The sequence below is a fragment of the Crocodylus porosus genome, unplaced genomic scaffold (genome assembly GCF_001723895.1).
Source record: "Crocodylus porosus isolate Cpor-Errol unplaced genomic scaffold, CroPor_comp1, whole genome shotgun sequence".
Taxonomy (NCBI): Eukaryota; Metazoa; Chordata; order Crocodylia; family Crocodylidae; genus Crocodylus; species Crocodylus porosus.
The window spans coordinates 94,042,524-94,054,260 of record NW_017728931.1 but is presented as its reverse complement, the minus strand read 5'-3'; the positions used below and the strand labels follow the sequence as shown (position 1 = coordinate 94,054,260).

At 46.1% G+C, this 11,737-nt stretch overlaps 1 long non-coding RNA gene across 1 annotated transcript in view; it reads left to right on the top strand.

Annotated features, from left to right (window-relative positions):
- Window positions 1-11,039, top strand: part of LOC109316108 — a 13,648-nt gene extending 2,609 nt beyond the window's left edge. Inside the window, exons 2-3 of the long non-coding RNA XR_002102696.1 lie at window positions 8,130-8,133; window positions 10,926-11,039. This is a non-coding gene — a long non-coding RNA (uncharacterized LOC109316108). The remainder of the gene's footprint in view (window positions 1-8,129; window positions 8,134-10,925) is intronic.
- Window positions 11,040-11,737: the final 698 nt, after the last annotated feature.

Genomic DNA, 11,737 nt, shown 5'->3' with positions numbered 1-11,737 from the left:
GAGTTATGGCAACATTTATTCAGCCCAAAAGAGTTCTGCCAACTTTTTGGGAATTATTTGAAGATGGTACTTAAGAACAAAAACACGTTTGAAAATTAGGGGTGCACCGATAGAGATTTTTTTGGGGGGGGGCGATACCCATAGCCAATATTTAAGCAGGCCTATCTGCCGATATCAATCTGATATCCAATACAGCTGCCATCAGGTGGTATGTCCAGTATGGTGTAAGGGGAAGGGGGAGGGAAGGAGCATTGGGGGGCAGATCAATGCCTGCCACAGTGAGGGAGGAGACAGGGACAGGTGCTGCTCAGCAAGGGAGGGTGTGGGATGGAGGCATGGGCTCATGGGGTAGAGGCAGCTCCCACCACTGCTTGCACCCTGGGGCGGGGGAGGGCTGTGGCATGTGCCCTGGACCTGCATCACGTGGGGTGGGCAAAAGCTGTGGGGTGGAGCTGGAGCCAATGCTGCACAGGGCTTTTCTACCTGGGAGCTGGGCCAGAGCAGTCTCTGGCAGTGCTGGGAGGAGGCTGCAGCCACCCAAAATTTTGCCACAGCTCCACTCCCAGCCCCATGCTGCTGCCCAGGTCAGCACCAGTTGAATGCTCCTCCTCCACCCAAGCACCAGGAAAAGCCAAGGCTGTAGCGGGTGGCAGTGTGAGGCTAAGAGTGGAGCTGTAGTGAAGTTTGGGGTGGTTGCAGCCTCCTCCCAGCTCTACTGGAGCCTGCTCCAAGCCCTGCCCCCAGCAAGAAAAGCCCCACACAGCACTGGATCTGGCTCCACCCTGCAGCTGCTGCCACCTTGCACCACACAAATCCAGGGACACCCCCCCCCACTCCCAGGATACAAGCAGTAGTGGGAGCTGCCCCCACCCCATGAGCCATGTCTCTGTTCTGTGCCCTCCCTCCTCCCCACCCTGGCTTGGCAGCACCTGCTCCTGCCCCAGTCCCCTCCCTCACTGTGGGGAGTGTTGATCTGCGCCCCCCATTCCTTCCCTTCCCCATCCCCTTCCAACTTAACAGCTGGAAACAGCTCTCCACACTGCCGGCTCTACTCTGTGCTGTGCTGTGCTGTGCTGCATCTACATGCAGCACGGGCATTTATCAGCCAAATTATCAGCCCTATTGGGCCAATATGCAATATAGACAATTTTCTTTATATCGGTACCAAGCTGATGTCAGACTGATATATCGGTGCACTTCTAGTGAAAATAACTCTGTTCAATGAAAGAGTAGCAATTAAAAAAAAAAGTTATTTATTTCAAATTTTTTTCTATTGTATCAAAAACATTCTGCTATGTCCATGTGCAGTATCATGCAGAGAATATATCTCCTGACTATACAGGTCTGCTGCTTCCTTAAATGTGAGAAGCCACATCCCTCAAGGCTTACTGATTGATTGAAAGCATATCATCCATTTGATTTCAAAGTGAGTGATGATAAGCAAGTCTATTTCAGCCCTCCTTAAAGTCAGTGTAACACAGAATTCGTTGACCAATAAAGGATCCATTAACAGATTGGTAGTTGTTAATATGTGTGTATCGTCTTTAGATTAGAAAATGTTTAACTTGAAACACAATCAACTTTTGTTATTGTTAATGGCTATGTAGAGCATAAATATGAAAATGTTGCTTACAACTTCCTTGGCAAATTCCAAATGAGATAATTAATTCCTCACTACCTACATTTTACCTGCTTATCTCAGGTAAACAAGTTCTTCTTCTCTTTCCTGTTTAAAAATCACTATAATATCTGTGGAACAGATAGGCTCTCATTTGCACTCAAGGCCAGACACTTTGCAGTAGCGTGTGAATGATCCCCATATTAAGTTTAAGCATCTAAAAAAATTTTTTGGAACCTTTTAAGATGAAAGGCACAATGATAATAGGAGCGATTTGTTGTTCTAATTACCCTAGGGTTGTTCATTTCAAGGGGATGTATAAAAGACAGTGAAATATTTTAATAGGAGTCCATAAGGATTTACAGGTGTTTACTGTACCTCTACTAACCTCTCTTTTAGAATAGTTTTATGAAGTCTTATTAGATTATCATTTGTAAATTGGTAAGATTTATAACAACACTCAAAATTATAGGAAAAGAAAATCTTGAATAGTGGGATAATAAATTGCTATTGCTGAATTACTATGAGCATCGGCTAGATAAGAACTAGAGGATATGTCCCTTATACATTTGAAGATAAATTAATGAATAGAATTTTGAATCAAGTGAAACAGACATTATCAATCATCTGGATTAGTGTGACCAGTTTTGCCCCCTCTTCTCCCCTCCCCATGTAAAGGAGATCAGTTGGAGAGAGAATCCAGTGAAGGGCAATGAAAATGGTTAGGAGGCTGGTGCACGTAACTTCTGAGGAAAAGATTCAGGGGACTGGGTTTGTTTAATTTGCAGAAGAGAAGGCTGAGAGAGGATTTAATAGCAGCCTTCAAATACCTGAAGGGTGGTTCCAAAAAGGATGAACTTTAACTGTTCTCAGTGGTGGCAGGTGACAGAACAAAAAGCAATGGTCTCTAGTTACAGCAAGGGAAGTTTAGGTTGGATATTAGGAAAAACATTATTTCTAGGAAAGCAGAAAAGCATTGGAACAGGTTACCTAGAGAGGTTGTGGAGTCTCCATCCATGGAGGTTTGTAAGGCCCAATTCAACAAAGCCTTGGCTGGGATGATCTAGTTGGGGATGTTCCTACTTTGAGCAGGGGGTTGGATTAGATGGCCTCCTGAGGTTCCTTCCAACCCTAATTTTCTAGGATTCTATAATCAGCTCTTCTGGTAAACAGTAAAGATATTGGTCTTTGTTACCTTTTTTCAGTTTCTTGATGATGTTGGTTACACTTGACAAGTGTTTTAAAGCATTTTGGTGAAACTCTGCCCTTGCAAAACACACTGGAGTTGTAAAGCTGCATAGGTGTAGCTGAGTGTAGAATATAGCTATTAGCGTTTCATTTATGTTATCAGGTGCCTTTATAACTACCTCGTAGGAGCTCAGAAATGATATCACAGGAGACCTCTTATAGTCAAATTTGGATTCCTTGAGGCCTGAAGTATAAGAATTGGTACAAATGCCATGTTCATGAGCTGAAACAGGATGTAAATTAAAGTAGAGGAGGGATTATTTTAATTTAGGTCTTCTTCAGGTTCCTCAGTGTGCAAGTTATATCCACTTAGGCACTCTTGCAAGTCAGTAGAACATGCCTAATGTGCCTTGTGAATGTTTCATGGTCTAATTTACACCAATTTGTTCATCTTTTCTGATTTTAGCTCATTTAGTCCTGAGATTTCCACTTTCTTTCTGGTATATTGAAGGAATTTAATTGTCAGTGTACTTTTCAGAAGTGGAAGCTACTGACAACTGTTTCTTTTTCAGATAAAGTAAAATTATTGTCATGAGTTAAAAAAAAGGATTCCATCCATCTTAGGGAGATTATCATACAATTTATGATTCCAGAAAGAACAAGATCATTTCACCATGGACCTGATCCTGTAGCTCTTACTCAAGCGTACACTAATTTAATTAACTGAAGTAATAAGAGGTTTGTGGCTGGTAAAGATTAAAGAATCAGACCATTCATCATGAACAATCTGGATGCCAACCAAAACTCATCCATTTATTTCTAATGATGGGCTTGGAGGGAGCAATGGATTGAAAAAAGAAATGTAGATGCACTCTATAAGATGTTTCAGTCCAAGACAGAATTAAAATAACCATAATTAAATCTCAATGCATAGCTGGGAAATTTCATGAAGAACTCACATGTAGTAATATCCTCAACTAGATCTTCACCACTTTGGGCTCCTTCATTCTGCACAAAGGAATCAGAGAAGCAAAGGAACTGCAAAGCTCTGGTTCTCGCTTCAGGAAGATTATTTGTTTGAAGATACTGTACGAACATAGTATAGGGGATAGGTTGGGTATAGGTAGTTAGTGTTAGAACTAATGATCCAAGAGGCCATCACATAACCAAGCTCTGTGCTTTTGAAATTATTTACAGTTTATTCAAACATGTTGGGTGGTTTTAGGCCCTGCATCCTGGCCAAATTCCAACCTGGGCAAATATATTATGTGCACGAATATATTCCTTCAGTATTTTTAGTGGACAAGCTACACCTCACATTCTCTCTTTAGATCACCGATTTATGCTGCTTCAAAAACAGAATCTCTTTTGCATTGCAGAGTGTAACAGCGCGGGGTCCTAGGGGTGGCCGTGAACTCCCCTAGAGCCCCCTGCTGTGCCAATGTGATAGTAAAAGCACCCTCACATCTCACCTGCCACATCTCTGAGGTCAACAAGGTATAAGGGAGGCTGCCCATGGTCCTCTCTGACACAGTGCTCTGATGCATCTCAGTCTTTGTTCTATCTTAGGTGACTCGGTGCACCCCAGCCTTATGAGCTATGCATGGCTCCAACCACCCCTGTACCATGCCCCAAGCCTCGCAGATGTACAGGACGTTGAGTGAATTGACAACGTCCAAACTTCGTGCCCCACTGGCGCTTTCTGGCACTTGTCAGATCTCTGCCCCCACTCTGGGGCTTCTCGCAACTGCCTGCTTGCTCCGGGGCTAGGGTCAATGCACCCCAAATGTTGTGCCCTCTCTGGCACTGGGGTCCCCACGCTACCGTGGAGCCCCTATGAGGCCTCCTCCAACCCCTAATGGCCTCACTCAGTCCTCCAGTGTAACAACAACAACAAAACCAATAACACAAGCCAATCAGCTATAACACAAATCCAAGCCTCCTGGCTAAACGTTCTCCAAACCACACATCTCTCACCCATGTAACTAGAAGCTTGCACATCCAGGCCCTTTCCCTTTCCTACCTTCAGGGCCGAGCTCTTTTCCTTAGTCAGGCAGTACTTCTCCCTGGCTGCCAGTTGAGAGAGAGAGAGAGAGAGAGAGATTCTCCATCCTCAAAGACAAAGAAAATCTATCTACTGTATACCAGCTAGCTGCATTTTGTTGTAGTTTTTGGATTTTGATTTGAACACAAAGATGGTGGTTTTCTTAGTGCCATTCTAGATGAAAATTGTTAAGTACATGAATTGGAAGCATTATTATTATTTTTTTTAATGTTACTATTTAAAAGAAATGGGACAAAACTCAAAAATAAAGATTAAAAGATAGATACTATGAGAAAGAAAGGAGAGTACCATAAAAAAAAATAAAAGGATTTGTAATGTCACTGTAAAAATATCAGATGAGCCCTGCCTGGAACACTGTAGATTGAGCAGCTGTGGGTTGAGGGAAAGTGGGATTGCCTGGAATGAAAGTGCAAAATTCAGACCATATCTTTTATTGACATGCAATCAATCAGAAAATGTGAAATACAGATGAGCCCTATATGATATCTACTTTTCTTTTCATATTTCTCAATTTATTTTTTATTGCCTGTTTCACAAACCTTTCCTTCCAAGTAAGTTTTATATAGTATGTCATTGTTTTCCCCATTACATTTCTCTATTTCTTATTTGCTTTTTTGATGTGGTCTTTTGTTTGCTCTCATCTTAAAAGTGCCTTGCTTTAAAACCAAAGCTACTGTAGTTTTACGCCTTACAAAATATCTAAAGATATATGATTGCAACTTAGTAGTAACATGCCACTTATATTTATGAGTTTCTAAAATTATTTCTTTTCACTGATAATTGAGATTTCTGATTATGGGTATATACAGGTGTTACATTTAGATATTTGAGCAGTACTGTAATGGTCGACATCCTGACAGTATTGAAATCACATTTTTTTCCCCCATTGACTTTCCAGAGGTCAAAGTTTCAACAACGGTCTCAGGTTTCACTCACCTTGGCACAATTTTTCATCAGTTTGGCAGAAACAGCTCGCTTATCTCATTTGACAGGATCTCCTGGTGATTCCTTGACATGACGGTGGGAGGAGGAGCTCAAACCCACACTTACCTGCCAGCATGAGTTTAGCCCTAAGTGAGGATGTCCTCAGACTTCTGACAGCCCTGCCAAGATCATATCTTCTCCCCTTAGCTGCCTTTCTATTATTCTTCAGAGGTAGCATCATTTCATCAGCTACACTATTTTTCTCTTTAATCTACAGTGCAAAGTGAAGTAGACACTTTTCTGGAGGCACATTAGGTGACCTTCCCATGGAAAAGGAGGGAGAAAATGACATGACCTAAATTAGATTCATTTTAGAGAGTGTTCATACCACTTTTTTCCCCACCGTCTCACAGCTAGTGCTGTCTCAAGTTTTTCACTTATGCTTCTTTTGTTTCTAGTTGAGGGCTGGCAGAAATTGATAAAGGTTACAAATAGTTGGGGAAAAATAGAGGTCAGGGGCTTGATCCTCCACTAATGAAGTCAAAAGATGTTTTGCTGTTGACTTTCATGGGAACAGAGTAGGTCCTCAATTTAAGTGCCCTTCCTCTTTACCATTGTAAAATAAACAGAAAACAACCTTTAAATTTACACCAGGAAATATATATATTGGGGTTTTCTTTATATAACTCAGCAAAGGATGATTAGGAAATGGCATATATAGTGTCCATCCATAAGGGAAGAAGGATGATTTGGGAAACTACAGACCAGTCAGCTTGACCTCTATACCTGGAAAGATCATAGAGCAAATCCTCAAGGAATCCATTCAGAAGCACCTAAAGGAGAACACAATGATCAGGAATAGCCAGCATGGACTCACTAGGTGCATCCAGAAGAGCAAGGACATGCAGTATGTGTCACTGCAGACCTGTCTGTGGTGCCGCACACTAAACATGCAGTTGTTTCCCATGCTGAAAAGTATTAGGCCTGTGCAAAACAGCACCATTTCACTTCGACTTGTGTTTCTACGGAACAGTGTTTCATTTCTAGTTTAGTTTCATTTTGAAAGTACAGTTCCATTTCATTTAATCGAAGCAGTTTTGTTGCCTCCACTGGGCTGCAAGCTGCTGGGCACTGAGCCTGGTGGAGGCAGGTGGAGTGCAGCCCCACTGGAGGGGCTCGTCGCCCAGTGGCTTGCTGTCCATTGAGGGAGTGCTAGGGCTGTGCTCCACTTCCCTTCACCAGGCTCAGCACCCAGCAGCTTGCTGTTTCAATGTTTTGCCCAGGCTATAATAGAAAGCAAAAAACTGGAGACAGAGCAGCCTCCTCTGATCGCAGGCAGATCAGGACTGGCACCCAGGTGAGGATCCTGGCAGAGCCCTGCAGCCCTCCCAGGGGTCCAGGCAGGAGACTGCCGCTGCTGCCTCCCTAGGAGCTGAGCCAGTGCAGGGAGGCAGAGCACAGCCCTGAAACTGCAATCTACTACTCCCACCAGGCTCGGTTCCACCAGCTGCAAGCGGCTGGGAACCGCTCGGTTCCCCCAGGCTGCACTCTGCCCACCTGCGCCGGGCTTCAAGCTTCTGGGAACCCAGGCCAGTGCAGCCCAGTGCCTCGAAGCCCATTGGAGGAGGGCAGGGTGCACCCTGGGTCTGTGCCATGCTCACCTCCACCAGGCTGGGTTCCCAGTGGCTTGCAGACCGGTGGAGGGAGGAGGGGTGCAACCTGGGGGCTGCACTCCACCTCCCTCCACTGGGATCAGGACCCAGCAGTTCCCAGCCCTGTGGAACTCAACCCAGTGGCAGGAGGCAGAGTGCAGCCCTGTCTCTGTCTGCCTCCCGCCACCAGGCTGAGCTCCATGGGGCTGCAGGAGTCCATAGGAGTGAAGCCCAGTGCTGGGAGGCAGGCAGAGCTGGCACTGCACTCTGATCATCTCTGCCAGCCCCAGGGAGTGCAGCCTGGCAGTGGGAGGCAGGGAAAGCCAGGACTGCATTACACACCAGGCTGAACCCAGAGGCTGTGCGGAGCCACTGGGAGTACAGCCCTGGCTCTGCCCTGCTTTCCACCACCTAGCTGGGCTGCTGCTTTGAAACTTGAAACATTTCAGGACTTCTGAAACATATCTACCAGCCTCATTTTGTTTCAAGGCTCTTTTGAAGCCCTTCATTTCATTTTGATTTTTTTGTTTCAAGTTTGAAATGAGTCAAAACAGGTTGAAAAAACCTAAAAACCAAAAACCAAAAACAAACAAACAAAAAACCCCCCCAAACAATCAGCCAGCAAAATTTCACACAGCTGTACCAAAGTATATCCCAGGGTCAAAAAAACCCAGTGCTAGAGAAAAGTGGGGCAGTGCAAGTGGTGCCAGTGCACACCGCCCAAAACTAGAGCCTGGTAAGGCTGTGCAAAACAGCACCTTTTCATTTCAACTTGGGATCCTATGACCCCAGTTGACTTCCTGCCCTTTGGGCGGGGGGCTGGACTCGATCTTCCAAGGTCCCTTCCAACCCTAATGTCTATGAAATCTATGAAACTTGCCTTTCACCATTTTGATTGGATAGTGTTTCATTTAGTTTCAGAACCTCTGATCCATTTCGTTACATTGAAACCATTTTGCTGTTTTGATCATGTTTCAACGTTTTGCCTATAGACTATAATGGGAAAGCACAAAACTGCCTATAACTTTGTCATTTCATGCTGGATTTAGATTAAACTTGATTGAACAGTAGCCCCACATGGGGCCACGAAGTCTGACAAGTTTCAAGGAGATAGGTGCAGGGGCTTTTGGGAAACTGCACCTCAAACTGCTGACAGGGAAAACCCATGTCACTTGCCAGCAGCAGCAACAGCCCCGTCATCCTGTGCACAGATCTGGGGGCCTGCACCTCCAGGAGGACTGTGGGGCTTTGCTGGACTCCTCCCAGGGGTGCAGGCCCCTGGATCTGTGCTTGGGATGACAAAAGACTGCTGCTGTCTCCTGGAACCAGCGCTGGGCACAGCCTGCACCCAGTGCCAGGAAGGCAGCTGCTGCCATTGGCCTCAGGCAGCAGTGACAGCCTTCTGTCATCCTGCATACAGATCTGTGGGTCCACACCCCTGGGAGGGCTGTGGGGCTGAGATTCATGGGACTGATGGAGCTGCTTGGATTGCAGCCCAGTGGCGGGAGGCAGGCGAAAGCCACAGCTATGCTCTGCCAGCCCCGTGGAGCTGAGCCCAGTGGCAGGAAGAGCCAGTAGTGGAGCTGCTCAGAGTGCAGCCCTTGGTCTGAGCACAGCCCTACCCAGTGGCTCTCCCTCACTTTCTACCACCAGGCTTAGATCTGTGGGGGTGGTGGAGCTGGTCAGAGCGCAGCTTGGTGGCGGGAGGTGAGGGAGAGCTAGGGCTGTGCTCCAAGTGGCTCCACCAGCCTCAGAGCCCAGCCTGTGGCGGGAGGCAGGGGAGAGCCACTGGCCAGGACTGTGATTGGGGCCAGGGCTGCACTCGGAGCAACTCCACCACTGGCTCTCCCTCGCCTCCCACCACCAGGCTGAGCTCTGTGGGGCTGGCAGAGTGCAGTCCTAGCTCTCGCCCACCTCCCGCCACCAGGCTGCACTCCAGGAGGCTCCACCAGCCCCATGGAGCTCAGCCCTACAGCCCTCCCAGGGGTGTGGGCCCCCAGATCTGCATGCGGGATGACAGGAGGCTGCCACTTCTGCCTGAGGCCAGTGGCAGCAGCAACCTTTCAGGCTCTGGGCATGGGCTGCTCTCAGCACTGGTCCCAGGTGGCAGCAGCAGCAGCCTCCTTTCATCCAGAGCATAGATCCAGAGGGCTGAGGGGTTGTGCCAGCCTCCTTCCAGAGGGCGCAGCCTACATGAGGGATGATAGCAGGCTGTCACTGCTGGCTGGGACCAGTGCTGAAGTCAAGTAAGCCCGGATTCGAAACTTGAAACATTTAGAAAAACCACTCAAAACATTTTGAGTACCCTCCTTTAGTTTCAAAGCTGTTTCAAAGGCCTTTGTTTCATTTCAATTTCACTGTTTTTGAGCTTAACACACATCAAAGCAACTTCAAAATGAAACACCTGGCAAAATTTCACGTAGTCCTACTGGCTGGCTGGATCCACACTCCAGCTGCCACCCAGGCTTCCTGCTGCAGGAACATCATGGCTGAAGCTCCTGGAGGCCCCCAGAACCCCAGGTAAGGCACAGTTGCTGGCCCCAGCCTCCCTACCCCACCCAGGGTAACCTGCTGTACACCAGATTGCATGGGCATTCCCCAGGGTCAAGTAGCAGTGGCATTAGGTGCTGCTGCTACTTGTCCCCAAGGAAAGGTATTCCCACTCATCTGGGTGTGCCCACCAAGAGCAAGTCACAGTTGAGCAACCTCATTTCCTTCTATGATAAGGCAACAGGCACTGTGGATGCAAAAGAGTAGCAAATATGATGTACTTTAACTTTAGCAAGGCTTTTGACACTGTTTCCAATGACAGTCTCCTTAATAAGCTGAAAAAGATACAGACTAAACAAAAGTACTGTAAGATAGCCATATAACTAGTTGGATCATCATGCTCAGTGAGTAGCCCTTAACAGCTCAATGCCTAGTTGGGAGGAGGTATCAAGTGAGTTCTGCAGGGAGTTCTGAGTCCAGGAGCCTCTTTAAAGCAGATACTCTGGAAGTAGGGCTAGGATCCAGAATGACCTGAATAGGCTTGAGAAATGTCCTCAGTGAACCTCATCTGATTTACTGCAGGTTAAGTGCAAAGTCCTGAATTTAGGATAAATATAGAGTAATAGGAAGGCTAGGCTTCGGAGAAGGACCTGGAAGTTATGGTGGGCCATAAAACAAATATGAGTAAAACAACGTGCTCTTGTTGGACAAAAAAGCCAAGAGCATACCGGGTTCTATCAACAGAAATGTCACTTGCAAATCAAGGGAAGTTATTTTCTGATCAGCAATGGTGAGGTCTATCTTGGAGTACTTTGTCCAATTTTGGGGCCCACACTTCAAGAAGGATATGTCCAGTGCAGAGCAATAAAAATTATTAGGGGCATGGATCTTGAGGAACGGTTGAAGGAACTAGGGTTACGTAGTCTGGAAGAGAGAAGACTGAGGGGGATTTGATACCAGTCTTCAAATACCTGAAAGTCAATAGGAGAGAGGATGGAAATGAGCTTTTTTCTGTGGTTGTAGGGGAAGGAGTAGGAGCAATAGCCTTAAGCTGCAGCAGGGGAAATTTTGGTTGGAGTTTTGGAAGAACTTTTCAACTCTGAGGGTGGTCAAGCATTTGAACAGGCTACTTAGAGAAATTGTGGAATCTCCATATTTGTAAGTTTTCAAAAAGCAAGTTAGACAGACACTTGGCTGAGAAGGTTGAGTCAGAAGTTATCCTGCCTCATTCAGGGGGCTAGACTAGATGGCCTCATAAGGTTGCTTTCAGCCTATTTTCCTATGATCCTATAAAAGTCCGCAGCTTCTCAGAAAAAAAAACAAAAAAACCCCCAGAAAATTCTTGTGGCAAACTGATTCAACTGAGTCACTTATGTCCAGATACTTTTCAAAGCACACTGACTCAAGAATCCATATTGAAAGCACCTGTTTTTCCCTAAAGTACCAAATATTCAGTAGAACCTGGATCATTTTTATTTGGGTGGTTTGCAACCACTTTATTTCAGGTGGCTAAATAATGCAAGCTACTTAGCTGTCTGCTGTGGCTTTTTGCTTCAGAGAGCTCTGCCTCTCCTATCATAGTTTCATAGTTTCTAGGGTCGGAAGGGACCTGAGCAGATCATCAAGTCCGACCTCCTGCCATGGCAGGAAAGAGTACTGAGGTCAAAAGACCCCGGCAATGTGTACATCTAGCTTCCTCTTAAAGACCCCCAGGGTAGGAGCCAGCACCACTTCTCTTGGAAGTTGGTTCCAGATCCTAGCTGCCCTGACCGTGAAGTAGCGCCTCCTGATATCTAGCCT